Genomic DNA, 17,955 nt, shown 5'->3' on the forward strand with positions numbered 1-17,955 from the left:
TAATTTAACAAAATATGAATCAATTAAAGGTAGGTTTTCATTTCCATGCAAATTGTGAGTTTCCTTTCAAGAGTATCTATCAATTTATCAATTCCAATCCACAATCAATCCAAATTCATAAAGCAACACCTAATCTAACATTCTAAAAATCCTAAATAACACATCCAATGCATAAATATAATTTATAAGCACAATTTATTTTCATTAGTTTTTTTTAACAAGCTATAAAATGGAATATATTAGCAACAAAGAAGCATTCTACCTAGCACAAGATGTACCATGGTAGAACAAGAAAGTCTAACAGTCAAATACAATATTTAAACAAACAGATTATGGTTTTGATATAAAAATTATTTTCATTTGTTATATAAGATTATGGATTTTATATAAAATTTAATCAGTATAAAAATAAGATATTATCTGCTACGATAAATAACTCAAATCAAGCTTAAATCAATAAAGACATAAAACTAAAAGCAAGATATATATTCCCAAATCAAATTTCAAAACCAGAGACTCAAATCCAAATAATTCAGATTGCATATTTCATGTCTGATCTAACATGTAGATTCATATTTGCCATCTCATATTAAAATTATTTAGTATATTATATAAAAAAATTAGTAAATATATTTTTTCTTAACTTGGGTATTACTAAAAAGACGTTCTTTTGATTAGTTTTCATTCATTTTTATTAAAATAAATGAAAACTAATCAAAAAATTATCTTTTTAGTATAGGATTTTCAACAGTGTGTGAGAAAGGAGACTTTTAGAAAAGATAAAGACAAAAGACCAAATGATAGAGATAATACTTTGAAGTATTGATTCGAAATTATGGTTATAGAAGTACTACACTACAATGACCAAAACTGGTTATTAGCTTTATTTTTATAGATGTAAATATGTGCTATCAAGATATATTATATAAACCAGTGGGACAACTATACCAAAAAAAAAAGAACAAGTGTAACAATGTTATGACTCAGATATTGTAGAAGAAACTTTTAAAGTAAATTAATTATTCTTGTTGATTCAGGTAACTATTCTACAAAAATCATCGTAAGTAAAATTATAATTTTCGTCTCAATTATGACTCAACTATTATGGAAGGAACATTAAAACTAAATATGTGGTTTCTAGAAGTAAATCTTAAGATTCTAAGTCAGAAGGAAATCCAAAGTTGCCTACTTAGTTATAATTAAGCTATTATAGATGGAACATTAAAATAAAAAATGGATGCTGACTCAGATATGACTCAGCTATTCTAGAAGTAAATCCATAGGTTCTATATGTCATTATGATTCAACTTTTCAAGAAGGAAATTCATAACTGTATACTCGGGTTAAATTCCACTATTTCAAGAAGGAAATTCATAACTGTATACTCGGGTTAAATTCCACTATTTTAGAAGTAAATCCATAGTTGTTAACTCATTTATGACTCGACTATCCAAGAAGTAAATCCAAAATTGTTTGTTTACTCGGTTTTAATTCCACTATTTTAGAAGTAAATTGATAATGGCTTAAATGTTTGTTTAGCCCCTGCACTTTTGCCCAGTTTTGGCATTGGTCCCTGTGCTTTTTTTTGTTTGGCATTTGTCCCTGTACTTTGTAAAACTTTTGGCTTTAGTCCTTCTGTTAACTTTACGTTAAAAAAAACACAAAACTAACGGTGTGCCACGTGGGCCAATCATGACACGCCACGTGGCACACTAAAAGACAAAATTTTAATTAATAAATGAAAATAATTAATTTTAATTATTATTTTAATAAATTGATTTATTAAAACTAGCGTTCAAACGGGCACTCACGTGCCCGTCTGTCCGCTCTTTCTACTGCGCTAACGCATGCAACAAATAAACAATATGTTTTTCAACATGAATGTTGGTTTAGTTTTTCTTGATATATCTTGAAAAAAATTATTAGGATTAAAAGAATGATCAAGCTTGATAAAAAAAAAAAAAAGAAGGATCAAATTTGATAGAAAAATGTAAGATATGTAATTCATGCTTTTCTTTAACATGGAGTTGCTTAATGGGTTTTGCTAGAAGCCACCCATGAAGGTATCTTTTAGCAACTCACACCTCAAGGTGTGATTTCCACTTTTTAGTTATAACTTTGCTAAAAGACACCTTCATAAAAATTAGTTGGTGTCTTTTAGCAAATGCTCATAGAATAACTTGCTAAAATACACCTTCATAAAAGGTGTCTTCTAGCAAAACTCTTACTTAATATATACATATATACTTAGTTTTGTGATGCATGTGTCTATGGAGGATGAATATGCATGAAACATGAGTGACATTTATGGGGGTGGGTTTGATGAAGACATTAAATTTTTCCCATCTCTAACACAATTTACATAACCAATACGCAAATGCTCTATATTATTTCTCGAGCCATTTGAGTCTGACAAAATATTAAATTAAGAAAATCTAAAAGATGAGAAAAGAAAGAAGAAGAAAACACTGGAGAAGAGAAAGAGGGAACAAATGGGTTTAGGGTTTCAACTTCAACCCTAACCTTCGGATTTTAATTTCCATCACCATCCTGTTCTAATTTTTAATTTCCATCTAATTTGTTAATTTTTATCTATTGTCATGGTGTTAATACGATACAATTTTCATTTGCAATGTGATACAATTAAAACTTAATTTTTTTTAATGATTATTCTCAATAAAAATAATGAACAAAACAATAATTAAAACTTAATAATTTCATTTTTAAGAAACAAAAAAAAAGTTTAGGGACCAATACCAATGGACTAATATCAAAAAATGTTGAAAGTGCAGTGACTAATGATATTTTTAAGTAAAAAATAATGAATAAAATAATAATAAAAATTGATTATTTTTTTTTTCAAAAAAAAAATATTTTTTTGTCTTTTAGTGTGCCACGTGGCATGTCATTAATGGCCCGCGTGGCACACCGTTAGTTTTGTGTTTTTTTTTAACGGAAAGTTAAAGGAAGGACTAAAGCCAAAAGTTTTACAAAGTGCAAGGACCAATGTCAAACAAAAAAAAGCGCAGGGACCAATGCCGAAACTGGGCAAAAGTGCAGGGACTAAACACACATCTAAACCATTGATAATTGTTAACTCATTTATGAGTCGACTATCCAAGAAGTAAATCCATAATTGTTTACTCTATTCTAATTCCACTTTTTAGAAGTAAATCCATTGTTGTTAATTCATTATGACTCGACTATCCAAGAAGTAAATCCATAACTCTTTACTCGATTTTAATTCCATAGTTGTTAACTTATGACTTGACTATGCAAGAAGTAAATCCATAATTGTTTACTCGGTTTTAATTCCACTATTTTAGAAGTAAATACATGGTTGTTAACCTAGTTATGACTCAAATGTCCAAGTAGGAAATCCATATAATTGTTTGCTCGGTTTTAATATCACTATTTTAAAAGTAAAACCATAGTTGTTAACTCAGTTGTGACTCAACTACCCTAGAAGTAAATCCATTGTAGGCAACTTAGTTATAACTCAATTTTGCTAGAAGGGATCTTATAAGTAAATTCATTGTTTCTAACTGAATTATGACTTGTGTATTGTAAAAGAAAATACTGTATATGTCCCTATTTATAAGACATTTTTGGCAAAATCGCAAGAATTAAGAAAGTTTATATTTATATTTAATTTGTTGGTAATTACAATCGTTTTTACAATTTTATCCTTTGAAAGAGACGATCTCTTTATGTTTTCAACATACTATTTATTGTTGATTGAAGAAAAAAATGTATAATAAATAAGAGTATGAAAGTAAAAAAGTTATTAAAGGCCCTAAATAAAGGTTTGGTTTCAAGATCGAACGCCTAATAAACTGCCATGAGAGTTTCTTAATTCTCCCAAGTAGCATCTTCTAGTGGATTTTGTGACCTTTGCACCAATATTTGAAAGTCAGACAAATATACACAAAACGGGGGAGTTAAATTGCAGTTTAAAATTCTCTTTCTCAAAACTTATTTTTCAAAGATTAATTAATAAGCACTTAGATTATACTACAAAAGAATACTGAGCCCTATGAAAAAAAGATTTTCTAAAAACAAATTTATACTAGCTAGTTGCAAGAATAAATTATAGCCATAGTAAAGTAAAGTAAAGGACTAGAAGCACACAAAAATTACTGTCAATCCCATAGCTATATCTAGCTCATTCTCTTTCTTAATTAAGGATTTTTTTTCACTTTTTAAACATTGAATGCTATCTTGTTAATAATTCCAAGTTGTAACTCAAACTATGGCACAACCTTGTTCCTTTTAAGCAACTTTTATTCATTTGGCAATCCTCAAACTCTAAGAGTTACGCTCCAATCCAAAAAAAAAAAAACAACGATCGGATCGTAACCTTCAATAGATTTTATGTGGTATGGAGTTATGATCCGATATATCCGGTGAGTTTTTAGCAATTCCGGATCCTAAACGTTTACTTTTGCCCATTTTATCCCACTGGAGGGGGGAGTGATGAGGAAACAATATTTAAGCAACAAGATTGTGAAAGCAACATGAAAAGAAAAATGAAGAGAATGAATATAGGAAAAAAGAATTTTCTGCACATATCCAATGTCTGGTAGTCTTACATAATGAATAACAATATATATATTTATCCTACAAACAGTTCCCCAATTGAATGGACCTGTAACAAAGCAATCTCATGCACTACTCCTAGAATTCACCATCATCATATGATAATAACAAATCAAAGTTGGTGAAGGTAAAAATTGGTAATAACAAAATTTAAAGAAACTAAAAAATGATTCTCTAGAAGGGGGAACCTCACAAATTAACTGTCCTAGTAGTAATGTTCTCAACACCGACAAGATTGATGAAACAGGTCCTGGTGACTTCCATTCAGTTTATTCTCCAATATTCAACTATGGAATCTTTGTTATATTGTTCCATAGAAGATCGATAATAGTATATCTTTTCACCAACCAAAAATAGAGGATGTGTTTTTCATGTCACAACTCAAGGACTCAAATGATTCTCAATGCCATTTAGAGACTGTAATAACTCTTTCTGGAAAAATGTAGGGAATGGTAGAAAATCCACTATCAAAGTTTTTAAATCGCTTTGCCCTCAGCCATTTTTTTCTATTGTCTTGAAGAAAATATCAAGACGCAAAAAATATAGATGAAATCCGGTCACTTTCATATTCACTGTTGTACAAATCAAACCATAGAGCTAGTCGGCAGCGGACTATGATTCTTGGATATGACAGTTGCTTTAAACGGTTAAGATTAAAAAATTATCGAGGTTTATGGTGAACCATTTATAGTGTTGGTCCACCTTAGACATTTGAGGTTAACCCCTTAATGGAAGGTACTAAAATTAATTATGGGACCAAAGCGATACAAAAAAATAAAATAGTTAAAGGACTAAAATAGCAATTTAGCCTAAAAATTGTGTTCTATTTACATCAAATTTAGATTTAAAGCTTGATTCACATCACAATCAAGAGTAAGCATTTGTAAATTCCATTTTCTATAAAGAAGTTTTAGAAATAAAACAAAAACAGGAAAAAAATAGATGACACAAAGTGATGAGTAGATAGATAGACAGATGTATTTTTTTTAAGGTAGATAAATGTATTTAAAACGATTTTTTTATAGACAAAAAAATATATTAAAGGGAGTAGTACTAAGGGTACTCCAAACCCACTAAAGGTGAAAACTTAATTTTCGAGACAACTGCAGTAATACTTGTTGTTTCTCACACTACAGACAATCAGATAAGATGTCTGGTTTTCTACAATTTTTTACCTCTAAACAAATCACCATGTTGATTTTTTTTAAGGAAAGGGCTAGAGAATGTGTCTCTTCTATGAACTCACACCATATTGAGGATTGAAGTCTTGATCATAATTTTAAAATATTTTAACTGGTTGGGGAAAACAGAGGTGATGGAGCTTTGAAAAGGGCTATTGAAACACTCCTTAATGGAATGGGATCACCCTTCAAAATTGTTGATGGTAATTTGGGAAGATTAGTATCTTCTGGAGATTTGGTGGCTACTTGGTTGAGACAACCTGGCATTTTCAATTTGCTTGTTGTGAATGATGTCCTTAATCATTCTCAAGCTGCTGGTCCATCACATAATCATCCAGCTTTTGCAGTATAGATTGATACAAGCTATGAGACTTCAAATCGAATGTTTTTCTGGTGTCTAGCATGTGTCAATGTATGGCACCTGTGATTACATTCAATTTTTTTTGGAAATTGCTTCTTCGACTGACACAATTACATGCACGAGAACGCACGACACATGCATAGCCTTTGGATGAATGATGGGCAGCACTGCTTGAATTCTCTCTCCTCCCATGCATTGTATGCCATCCGTCGATTCGAATCTTGTGTGTTGTCATGGGTGATTGAGTCGTGCTAAATAGCACTGCTCATTTTCTTTTTCAAATTATTACTAGTGTCTGAGCATAGTGTTCAGTGTTAGTGTCCATGTCTGGGTCAATGTGTCATAGAATACAAGTATCTTGTTGCTTTTCTATTTTAATGTTCTTGAATTCAATATCTTTCTATATCATTGATTCTTGTTTTTCTCTTTAATCCTAATTATCATTAATTCAATGCAAGCAGAAATTGATGATTGAAATTCTGAGAAATTATGTAAAATAATCTTCCATTCACAATGTTATGTATAATGTTTCAACAAACACTCTAGACTTAGAGGGAAGGCGTACCCGTGTCCGTGTCCGTCTTCGACTCAACACCAATACGTGTAGTTTCATGTATTCATTTCCATTTTCTCAAATCATTACTATGTTTAAGTGTCAATGTGAGTGTTCACGTCATGTGTCAATGTTTCACTGTTTAAGGATCGACTATATGAATATGTATCTAGCTCTTACTATTACAATTCTTGATAGCATTCATAAATGAGAAGAAGATATATATTAACAAATGAGAGAATTGTTGATTGCATGTATAGACACAATGATACTTATTCATGCGTACAATGCACATTGAGCAACCATGAATGAACCATTGCACAAGCAGCACCAACAGACATCAGGTGAAAATCCAAGCAAGAAATTGACGATTCCCTTTTCCACACATTTCGGCGTCTTCCTTCAATTGCAACCACTTCAGCTCCGCGTTTCTGATGTCAAAATCAATTTTATTATTAAACTTCAGTTCTGAAAATGAGCAAAATTCTTACAATACTAACTGATGCGAAAAACTTCAATTTTTTTCTAATGGCTGGCCTTTTTACCTGACCGAAGTGCCACACCATACCTGTGAGTGTATTATAAAAGGCGGATGCAGTTGAAGAATCCATACGCATCATTTCATCGAATAGAGTTTGAGCCTGGAACCATACTTGTCCTCTGTAACCCATGAACAGTCCATGTGTTACACCATACACCTGGTTATCAAACAATTGGAGCGCGTCTAACAGTTTTGAAGCTTCCTCAAATGAATTGCAACGACTGCATCATATTATAAGATTTAGATCTGTTACATGTTCAAGAGAGAATGTCAACATACATACTATCAAAAGATGTTTAATTGAAGATAATAAAAAAAATATTTTCAAAGTATATTTACCTGCAAGCATTCAAAATTGATGAAAATGTTACAACATCTAGTTTAATGTGCAGCTCATGCATTTTTTGGAAGAGACACAATATGTAGTGCTGGTCTTCTCTCATCCCCTCCATCCTTCTTTATGTGACCAGCTTTTTCAGCAGCATGTTTCTCAAACATCTTCAAGATCCGGTCATCCCCGGTCTTATGCTGAAAAGCATCATCGATAAGCATAGAAGATGCTTGTTCACTCGGATACTCAATGGATTGCGAAGAACCATTAACTCCATATTCCAAAGCTGGCGATCGTTGAAATGCATCAATTATTGAGTTGAAAGTGACCACATTTGGCTTGATGCATTAATTTCAACATTAACTCCATAGAGACAGGAAACAGGCCAAATGTGGTCACATTCAACTCCATAATTGATGCTGTGATAACGTTTTGCATTTGCTTCATTCTTCTTCTTCAACATGGCCTTGACTAATGCTGCTAATAATCATGATTAGTTGCCTATGGAGTTTGAGAAGAGTGGACACTTGTTGTTGCTAAAGGTAAGCTAGTAAGTATGTTGATTAATTCTGTAACCTATGGGAATGATCAACCCTTCCTAACCAACCAAGAATATCAATCATCATAACAATGTGAAACTTTCAAGACATCTTTACACAATGTCATTTTCATGGAGGAAATTTCCTTTCAAGAGTATCTATCAGTTTCAATAAACAATCAATCAACCAAAATTCACAAATCAAAATGTAATCAAAAATATTACAATCATAAATCATACATCCAATAAATATAATTTAACGGTATATGAAACAATTAAAGATAGGTTTTCATTTTCATGCAAATTGTGAATTTCCTTCCAAGCATATCTATCGATGTATCAATTCCAGAAACAAGGGTGACAATGTTGTGACTCAGATATTCTAGAAGAAACTTTTAAAGTAAATTAATTATGGCTGTTGATTAAGTTATCTATTCTACAAAGATCATCATTAGTAAAATTATAATTTTAATAATTGCCGACTCAATTATGAATCAACTATTATGGAAGGAACATTAAAACTAAATATGTGATTTCTAACTCCATTGTGACTCAAGTATTCTAAACGGAAATCCATTATTGTTGACTTAATTTTGATGAAACTATGCTAGAAGTAAATCTAAAGTTTCTAAGTCAGAAGGAAATTCAAAGTTTAGTAACGGAAAAATACAATCCCTTAAAAATTACTTGGTCGCAAAATTTAGTGACGGAATTAGAGAGGGATTTCATGTTTTCTGTCTCTAAATTTCCCTCACTAATTTTTTCATTTTTAGTAGTGAATTCATAGTTGTTAACTCAGTTTTGATTCGACTATCCAAGAAGAAAATCCATAAATGTTTACTCACTTTTAAACACCACTATTTTAGAATTAAATTCATAGTTGTTAACTCAGTTATGACTCGAGTATCCAAGAAGGAAAGCCATAATTGCTTACTCGGTTTTAAATTTAGATGTAAATCCATAGTTGTTAACTTAGTTATGACTCGACTACCCATGTAGGAAAACCATAAATGTTTACTTGGTTTTAATTCCACTATTTTAGAAGTAAATTCTTAGGTTTTAACTCAGTTATGACTCAACTATCCTATAAGTAAATCCATTGTAGGTGACATAGTTATAGGTCAGCGTCCTCGCGAGCTTAGCTCAGTTGGTATTGACAATGGATAAAAATATGCAAGGTCCGGGGTTCAAATCTCGGCCACCACCAAAAAAAAAGTTATAGGTCAGCCATGCTAAAAGGAATATAAGTAAATTCATTGTTTCTAACTGAATTATGACTTGTGTATTGTAAAATAAAATACTACCTCTGTTCGTATTTATGACACCCTTTTAGCAAATCACGGGAATTAAGAAAGTTTAAATTTGTATTAAATTTGTTTGTAATTACTATTATTTTTACAATTCTATCCTTTGCGAGAGAGTCTCTTTATTTTTTTCAACATACTATTGTTGATTGAAGAAAAAAATGTATAATAAATAAGGATATGTAAGTAAAGTAATAAGTAATTAATAAAATTGAAAATAGCAAAGAGGTCTTATAACAAGGGAGAAAAAAATTCTCAAAAGAGTCTTATAATACAAGACGGAGGTAGTAGTATTGATGATCTATATATTAGATTTAAATAGGGATGTAAATGGATATTCATGGATGCTGATAGTGTGATATCCGTGTTCGCTCCGTTGTATAAATATGAAATCCGTACCCTATCCATATCCACGCGAATATCCGTTTAGCGGGTAATCCACGAATTTGAGTTATCCGTGGGTTTATACAAATATCCATGGATAACATTTATAAAGAAAATTGTATTTTCTATTACCTGAAAATTAAAAACAAATCTTTTTTTAACAAAACATAATATCCATGCATTACCCATGGATAGTTAAAATATCTGTTTATTTTACCCATGGATAACCATTAAGGTATACACTCTGTATCTGTGGCGGATATCAGCGGGTGCGGATTTTTTTGCCATCCCTAGATTTAAACTGCACCCCCTCTTCAACTGCAAACTTAGTTTTGACTCGGCTATTCTAAAAATAAATCCATCATTGCAAATATATAGTTTCTAAATAATCAATCCTATAAGGAAATTCATTATAGCTAACTCAGTTTTGACTGGATTATTCTAGAAGTAAATATATAGTTTCTAACTGAATTATGACTCAAGTATTCTAGAACTAAATCAATTGTCGGTGACTCCATTATGACAACTATTCTAAACGTAAATCCATAGTCGTTAACTCAAATATAACTAAACTATTCTAGTAGTAAAGTTCTGGTTGGCGAGTTAATTTTTACACAGCTATTCTAGAAAGAAATTTATGGTTTTTGACTCAATTATAACTCAGATATTCTATGAGGAATATTAAAATTAAATATGTGATCACTAACTCAATTATGAGTCAAGTATTCTGGAAGGAAATCTATGATGCATTAATTGGTATGGCTACGGTATCCGTATTGGGTACCGGTACCTGTACCCGTACGTAATATGCATTGGTATAACTCTTACATATATGATGAAATAATAAAACTGAAGAAAGGAGAGAAGACCAAGTATCAAATGGAGCAAACTAGTATTATTCATTAATTATTATTATTTTTCCCCTACAACGGGGCAATACAAGACACTGAAAAAAGAAATACAAAGACATTGAATTCAAGAACTTTAAACTAGAAAAGCAATAAGATACTTGTATTCTATGACACAGACACGGACACTGGCACTGAACACTATGCTCCGACACTAGTAATAATTTGAAAAAGAAAATTGAACGTAATAACATGCACCATACATCGACACAGGCTAGACAACCGACAAACATTCGATTTGAAGTCTTATAGCGTGTATCAATCTATACTCCAAAAGCTGGATGATTATGTGATGGACCAGCAGCTTGAGAATGATTAAGGACATCATTCAGAACAAGCAAATTGAAAACGCCAGGTTGTCTCAGCCAAGTAGCCATCAAATCTCCAGAAGATACTAATCTCCCCAAATTACCATCAACAATTTTGAAGGGAGATCCCGTTCAATTAAGGAGTGTGTCATTAGCCCTTTTCAAAGCTCCATCACCATCAATTTGCTGTGTTTTCCCTAACCAGTTAAAATGTTGCAAAGAAAAATTTAAAATTATGATGAACACTTTAATCCTCATTATTAATCCACAACATAATGAGGATTAAAGTAAGATTGGTTCCGGCTAAATTATTAGATGCAATTAGATGCAAATTTATGTGGACTCGTGTCACTAAGATTGGTTCCGGCTAAATGATTTCCATGATAGTAATCCCTGATCCCATTTTGATTTTCTACAGCTTCAAGTAAAAGAACATTTTCTCTAGTCAACCAGTCAAATTTAGCGTAAACCACGAGTGCATACCCGCATAAGTTTTTTTATCGGTGATTACATGGAAGACTATCTTTTCAGGTTTCAGAGTTGAATGGATGGCATAATTAACTACTGAAGCGGCTAAAATGTTGTTGGTTGATAGTATAAAATGGTGATAAGAGTTTTTGGAGAGTAAGGGAAGTAACTCTGGAGGCGAAAATTGTTTGCATGCATGAGCATTTGATGAATTTGAACCTAGGTTTCTGTGCGCATTTATGGTTTATCACAAGAACAATAATATTGGTGCCCAAGAATTTTATCTGCAATTGCTAGCTGTGTGGGAAGTCATTTATGTTCAGATGCAGCTACTAGCAAGCCTATCCATGACAGAACTTTTGGACATTTTGTCAGCGTTATAATTGATTTGGCTACAAAATAAAAGTACAAAGTACTAGTTGAAAGAAATGGATATTTTTTTCTGTTGCTGGATTATGATAATTTGTCTGCTTTTTCTAACAACAGCAAAATGGTTGGCCATAACATTGAGAAATTTATAAGAAATGGTCTCAGACAGCCACAAAAGTTCAAATAAAAATGCAAATAAATGCACTGATGACCAAAAGAAAGATGCAGAAGCGAATAAAAGCAATGAAGTTCATAAAGAAAAAGGATACTCAAAATAGGTCACTTGTTGAGTTGATTCACCTAACTGATCAAGTTGAGAATGCAGGACACAATAACTTACCAGGGCACCCCTCGCCCCGGTACACCAGAGAAAAACCAAATCCAGTCACGCAAAGATTGCAGCTAGACCCCGACTCCCGATCTCGAATCCAAATGAATCGGCCCATCGAAAACTAGCACACAATATGTAAGACGAAAGACATGATTCAAGTTGGTTAGAGATCGGGAGTCAGTTCTTTGGGTGCTCTTCAAAATGTGGCTCAGCTTGGGTGTTGGGCTCCGGGAGTTTTATTTTGAGGGTGTTCATTGTGGGTGAGTAGTGACGATGGGCGGTGGTGGATATCGTGTTTACAGTGCTTGTTTTTTTTATTTGGAGTTTGTTTTAGGTGGTGATGTGTTTTGGTGGGTTTATCTTCAGGGGCATTTTTAGGTGGTTAAGGTGTACCGTCTATATGTGGCACCATTTGTATCTTGTTTCGTCCATACCTTGCGTCTTGCAGGGATGGCGTTTAATAATATTTGCCGATTCAAAAAAAAAAGGACATAATAACTTGCTTGTTGATGAAGTAAGAATTTCAAATGAATCTGACTCTGAATTTGTAGATACAACTCAACACCAATTAGAAGGTCAGGTCTCCAGTTAGTACCATAGTACTCTAGAGAGAACTCAAGTTCCAACCATAGGAGTCTAATTTACTTGGACAAATGGTAGGAGAGGCTCAAGACACAGATAAAAAGAGTGGAATAGGTCATATTGAATCAACTTTTGGTTAGACATGTGCAACTCTCTATCCGTTTCCTCTTGATTAGGCATAAATCAAATCACTTCCCCATCTTGCTGGATTTTCAAACTTCTTTATCTAGACAAGCTTCTCAGTTCGGGTTTCTAAAAATATGGATGTTACATGATGACTGCACGAATATAGTTGCTAATATTTGGAACACTTTGATACTTGGTTTTTCCGATGTTTGTTCTCTCTCGAGAACTGAATATTTTAAAGCAAAATCTGAAATATAGGAACCATAATGTATTTAGCAATGTGCATCTTTTGGTGAAATATTCAAAAACAAAGTTAGTATATATTCATTTATGTTGTAATTTTAATGCATCAAGTACTAAGTTAATGCTTACGCTAAATATTCTAGACAATTTAGTGTGGGCGTTAATTTGATTTGAGTTATTCATTGCAATACATAATATCTTCTTTTTCTACTCAGTAAATTTTATATCAAATATAATCATATTTAAACAAATCAAAAATAAATTTGTGTTTATAAACTATATTCATGGCATTGGATGTGTTGTATAGGACTTTTAACATGTTAAATTAGATGTTGATTTATGAATTTGGATTGAATGATTGATTGTAGATTGGAATTGATAATTTGATACATACTGGCGAAAGGGAACTCACAATTTGCATGAAAATGATAACCTACCTTTAATTGATTCATATTCTGTTAAATTTTATTTTTTGGATATGTGATTTATGATTAATTGATAGTAATATTTTAGATTAGATTTTGTATTGTGAATTTTGGTTGATTGATTGTAGATTGAAATTGATAGATATTCTTGAAAGGAAACTCAAAAATTCCGTAAAAATGAAGTTGTGTAGTAAGTGCTATAGATGGAAGTGCATCCTATGATTTTGCTCCGAGGAAAGAGAAAGTGATTTTCTAAGGAGAAGTTGATTAGTATGTTGATTGGTATTCTAGGGAGCGTTTATCTTGCACATAGGTTAGAGTATTAATCAATATACTAACTAACTTACCCTTAGAATTAGAGCCCCACATGACGTACCAAGATTTAAAGAGAACAATAATAAATAACATAAATTTTCTTGACGGACGCTAATCTGACGCTAAATTAGTGTTGCGTCCATTTTTACCCTGTTAGAGTGGGTTTCTGACTGACGTTAAAACACAATTTTCTTGCAATGGTTATTAGAAGTACGATCATACCAAAAACTGTGTTCTATTTACATCAAATTTCGATCTGAAACTTGATTCAGATAACAGTCAAGAGTAACCATTTGTAAATGCGTTTGTTTATAAAAAATGTTTTGAAAAGAAAAGAATAAGAAAAATATAGAGGGCACAAAGTGATTAGCAGATAGATAGATAGACATTTTTTTTAAGGGAGATAAATGTACGAACTATTCTCTTCAATAAGAATATTATGATTGTCAAATATATTTAAAACAATTTTTGTTATAAGCAAAGAAATATATTAAAGGGAGTACTAAGGGTACAAGAATTTTGAGACAACTGCGCTAATACTTGTTGTACACCCTTCAAATATCACATTGTTCCTAATTTTCCACAAAGACCACACTACAGACAATCAAATAACATGTCTGGTTTTCTTCAATTTTTTACCTCTAAACAAATCACCATTTGATTAAAATGAGTAACACACGAATCTATATAAGCTCCTGCAAACCTATCCACCATAAATCATTATCGAAACATTCTTCTTTTGCCTCCAAGCAAAAATCATATTAAGTATTAAAAAAAAGTGCATGTTACAATGAATATCAAAGTCTTATGATTAATTAATTTTAGCATTCTTATATAATATATAGTTATAGTCAATATATGTGCGGGTTATAGGACGATTTGGACACTAGAGTGTTTGTACCAACACTCATATCCATTCAAATGTGAGGATAATTACCTATGTCAAGACCCAACAATGAAGATATTTATCCACCATTATGAGTATTTTTACCGGTGCCCAGATTGAAATTGGATCCAATTGCCATCCCTTAAGTTGAACACTATCCTTTTCTTCACACGGGTGAGAAGAGGAAACATTTGTGTGGACCAGGTTGTTTTAGTCACACTTTAATTTTATAGGGTGTGAGACATGCTCGTTTAATGACTATATTCATTTAACACCTACTATTCTATTTCATAGTGGTGGTCAATGGTGGACGTCCGACAATCAATATGGTGCAGCTTTGGCGACCTTACAATGGTCGACGATGGAGTTTCAAAGGTCTTACTATGGATAGTGGCGATGCTCCAACAACCTTGTGATGGTCAACGTAAAACACCATGACTATTATTAATAATAAATTAAAATAAATAAATCGAAATAAAAGAAGTTTTTAGATAATAAATGAAATTATTTTTATTTATTCTTGAATGATTTTTCAATTGGTGTCAAGTGGATTTAAGAATTGATAGGGTGTCTATGGAACATTTCTATTTCCTTTCTTAGTCTCTCTTTTCTAACTGTCTTGTTGGATTTTTAAAACTATAACAATTCATCATGTTATAGTATAAGCTTCAAATGCTAGCTTCTTGAAATCACAACATTGTTGCATTGGAAATTTTGGATATGTTTGTATCGTTAAACACCATCACTTTTGCCTTCTCCATTTTATCAAAATTATCTATCAAATCTTTGAAGCTTTTTGAATGTGTATGGAACTCATGGTTTCTCTTGTTCAGAAATACTTATTTCATGGATTGTTATGAAAAATATTCTTATGCCATAACCTTTTTTATTATGATGAGAAATCTTTCCTCCAAAATTAAACTTTGAGTATCAATTTCAATGATAAATTTATGTTGTAGTCTCTTTATGATTAGAACTTTAAGAATAAGACGAAATTAGATTGCCCAAGTCTATTTCAAGAAGATGACCCTAAATTTGATGTTGTGGGATATGGTGGTATTAATGAGATTCTTCATCTAATTAGTTACTCTCAAGCAAATAATAGAATTGTATTATGGCAGCCAGCTATCGAGGTTATTAAGGTTATTCCTACCAGCCTTCATGAGTTGCACCTTATATGGTTGTTGAAATTGCTCGACATGGTTTTGGTTATGGTTTCAATAGAGAAAACTAAAAGGAGATCCAACAAGTAATCTATAATTGACTCGGTGACAATGATAGGGACAATTACATTCATGATATAATGTAAGAAGATAGATCAAATAAAATATTCTAGGACATACTATGTTATCTCTTTAATTATGAGGGACACCATACTTAAGTTTCCTCATAATGTTACTTCGTAGGTTATAAGATCTATTTTCTAACAGTATATCATTAATGTCACTATCACTAGCAGCATAACCATTTCAATTGGACATTAGGTTGAGTCAACTTATAGTCATCTCTAATATAATCATAATCAAAACCATGTCGAGTAATTTCGACATCTATAAAGCATACGATCTCAGGAAGGCTGGTAGGAATAGCCTTAAATACTTCGATAGCTGCGTTCCATAGTACAACTCTATTGTTTTGTTGGGAGTAACTAATTAGTCAAGTAATCCCATTAATACTTTCAGATCAAACTACGTCAAATTTAGGGTCATCATCTTGATATGGATTTGACCAATATAATTTTGTCTTATTCTCAAACTTTTTTCCATAAAGTGGATACAAAACAAATTTATCTTCGAAATTGATAGTCAAAGTTAAAGTTGGAAGAAAGAGATATCCTCATAATAAGAATGATTATGACATAATAATATTTTGCGGAATAAGCTCATGAAATAAGGGTTTTTACACAAGAGGTTCCATGATTTTCATACACTTTCAAAATGCTTTAAAGATTTATATGTCAATGTTAATAAGAATTGATAGTCAAAGTTAATAAAACAAATTTATCTTCAAAATTGATAGTCAAAGTTAAAGTTGGAAGAAAGAGATATCCTCATAATAAGAATGATTATGCAATGTTAATAAAACGGAGAAGGCAAGATCATTAGATATGTCAATGCTAACCTTTTAATTACTCACAGCCACAAAATTTTCATCTCTACAGACTTTGTACCTATTTGCTTTTACGTTTTTCAATCCACGACGGCAACTCACCACGTTAACTCAAAAACTTCAAATGCTAGCTTATAGAAATCATGGTAGTTTTGCTTTGGAAATCCCGCACATTTGCGTTTGTGCTTGCAAACTCCAAACCAAACAGGCCCTTCATAATTTAGCTTGTAATTGTAACCTGCAAACTGAAAACAAGATTCAGAAATTCACAATTTATATTACAATTCTAATTCACAAGTCAAATTAATATAATTTGTAAGCACAATTTATTTTGATTTTTGATTTCAAATTATGGATTTGAATATTGAAATAAAATATAAATTAAACTAACCGAATAACAATCAGTTTTGATATCTGGTGCCAGATTTACATCCTACTACATACCTGAATCACAATTGATGCTGAAGAAACACTAAAGACACAGATCTAAATGACTGAGATTTCTTCCAACCATGCCCACCCTTTCAGCATTAAAATTAAGTATTGAAATTTAAAACTTCAAAAGAATTTAATAGGTTCAAATAAATGTGAATGGTTTTAGAATGATTATGAACCGCTATGTGTTAATTCAAACACAAGATGAGGATACAAATCCATTCAGAATCTAAGCTAAATTGTTGTGAGCAAAACTTTTTTTGATAGTGTGTTTTAGCTATGAAAGTTTTTGATGAGAAAAGAAAAAAAAAATGTTGTGAGAAAGATGTTATAGAACAACTCTAATGCTATGACCAAATATTGGTTCTTACCTCATTTTTTATAGACCCAAATATGTCGTATGTTGATACATCTAAAAGCAAGCATGACTCTCTTATGACTCAGCTATGACTAGACTATCTAGAAGAAACATGTATTAGTTGAAGAGAGATATGGATTGAAAATTATGACTTGTGTATGACTCAATTATGATAAACTCAACTAATTCTAAAAGAAACATTAATTATATGTAATAATTAATTTACTAATGTTAATTTATTTAAATTCTCCCTTGTCCACATTCAATGAATGAGTTGACATTACGGGTGTACATGGGTTA

The 17,955-nt window shown here is 31.7% G+C and overlaps 2 long non-coding RNA genes across 2 annotated transcripts; both read right to left on the reverse strand.

Annotated features, from left to right (window-relative positions):
• Positions 1-6,624: 6,624 nt before the first annotated feature.
• Positions 6,625-8,413, reverse strand: LOC146904271 (uncharacterized). The gene is made up of 3 exons (XR_015018342.1): positions 7,575-8,413; positions 7,240-7,481; positions 6,625-7,125 (listed from the first exon to the last, which is right to left on the reverse strand). It is a non-coding gene; the product is annotated as an uncharacterized LOC146904271 (long non-coding RNA).
• An 8,446-nt stretch (positions 8,414-16,859) lies between these two features.
• Positions 16,860-17,731, reverse strand: LOC146904272 (uncharacterized). Its single transcript, XR_015018334.1, has 2 exons — positions 17,307-17,731; positions 16,860-17,107 (listed from the first exon to the last, which is right to left on the reverse strand). It is a non-coding gene; the product is annotated as an uncharacterized LOC146904272 (long non-coding RNA).
• Positions 17,732-17,955: the final 224 nt, after the last annotated feature.

Source organism: Medicago sativa, chromosome 7 (genome assembly GCF_051527215.1).
Source record: "Medicago sativa cultivar Bolivia chromosome 7, Bolivia_mono, whole genome shotgun sequence".
NCBI classification, from domain to species: domain Eukaryota; kingdom Viridiplantae; phylum Streptophyta; class Magnoliopsida; order Fabales; family Fabaceae; genus Medicago; species Medicago sativa.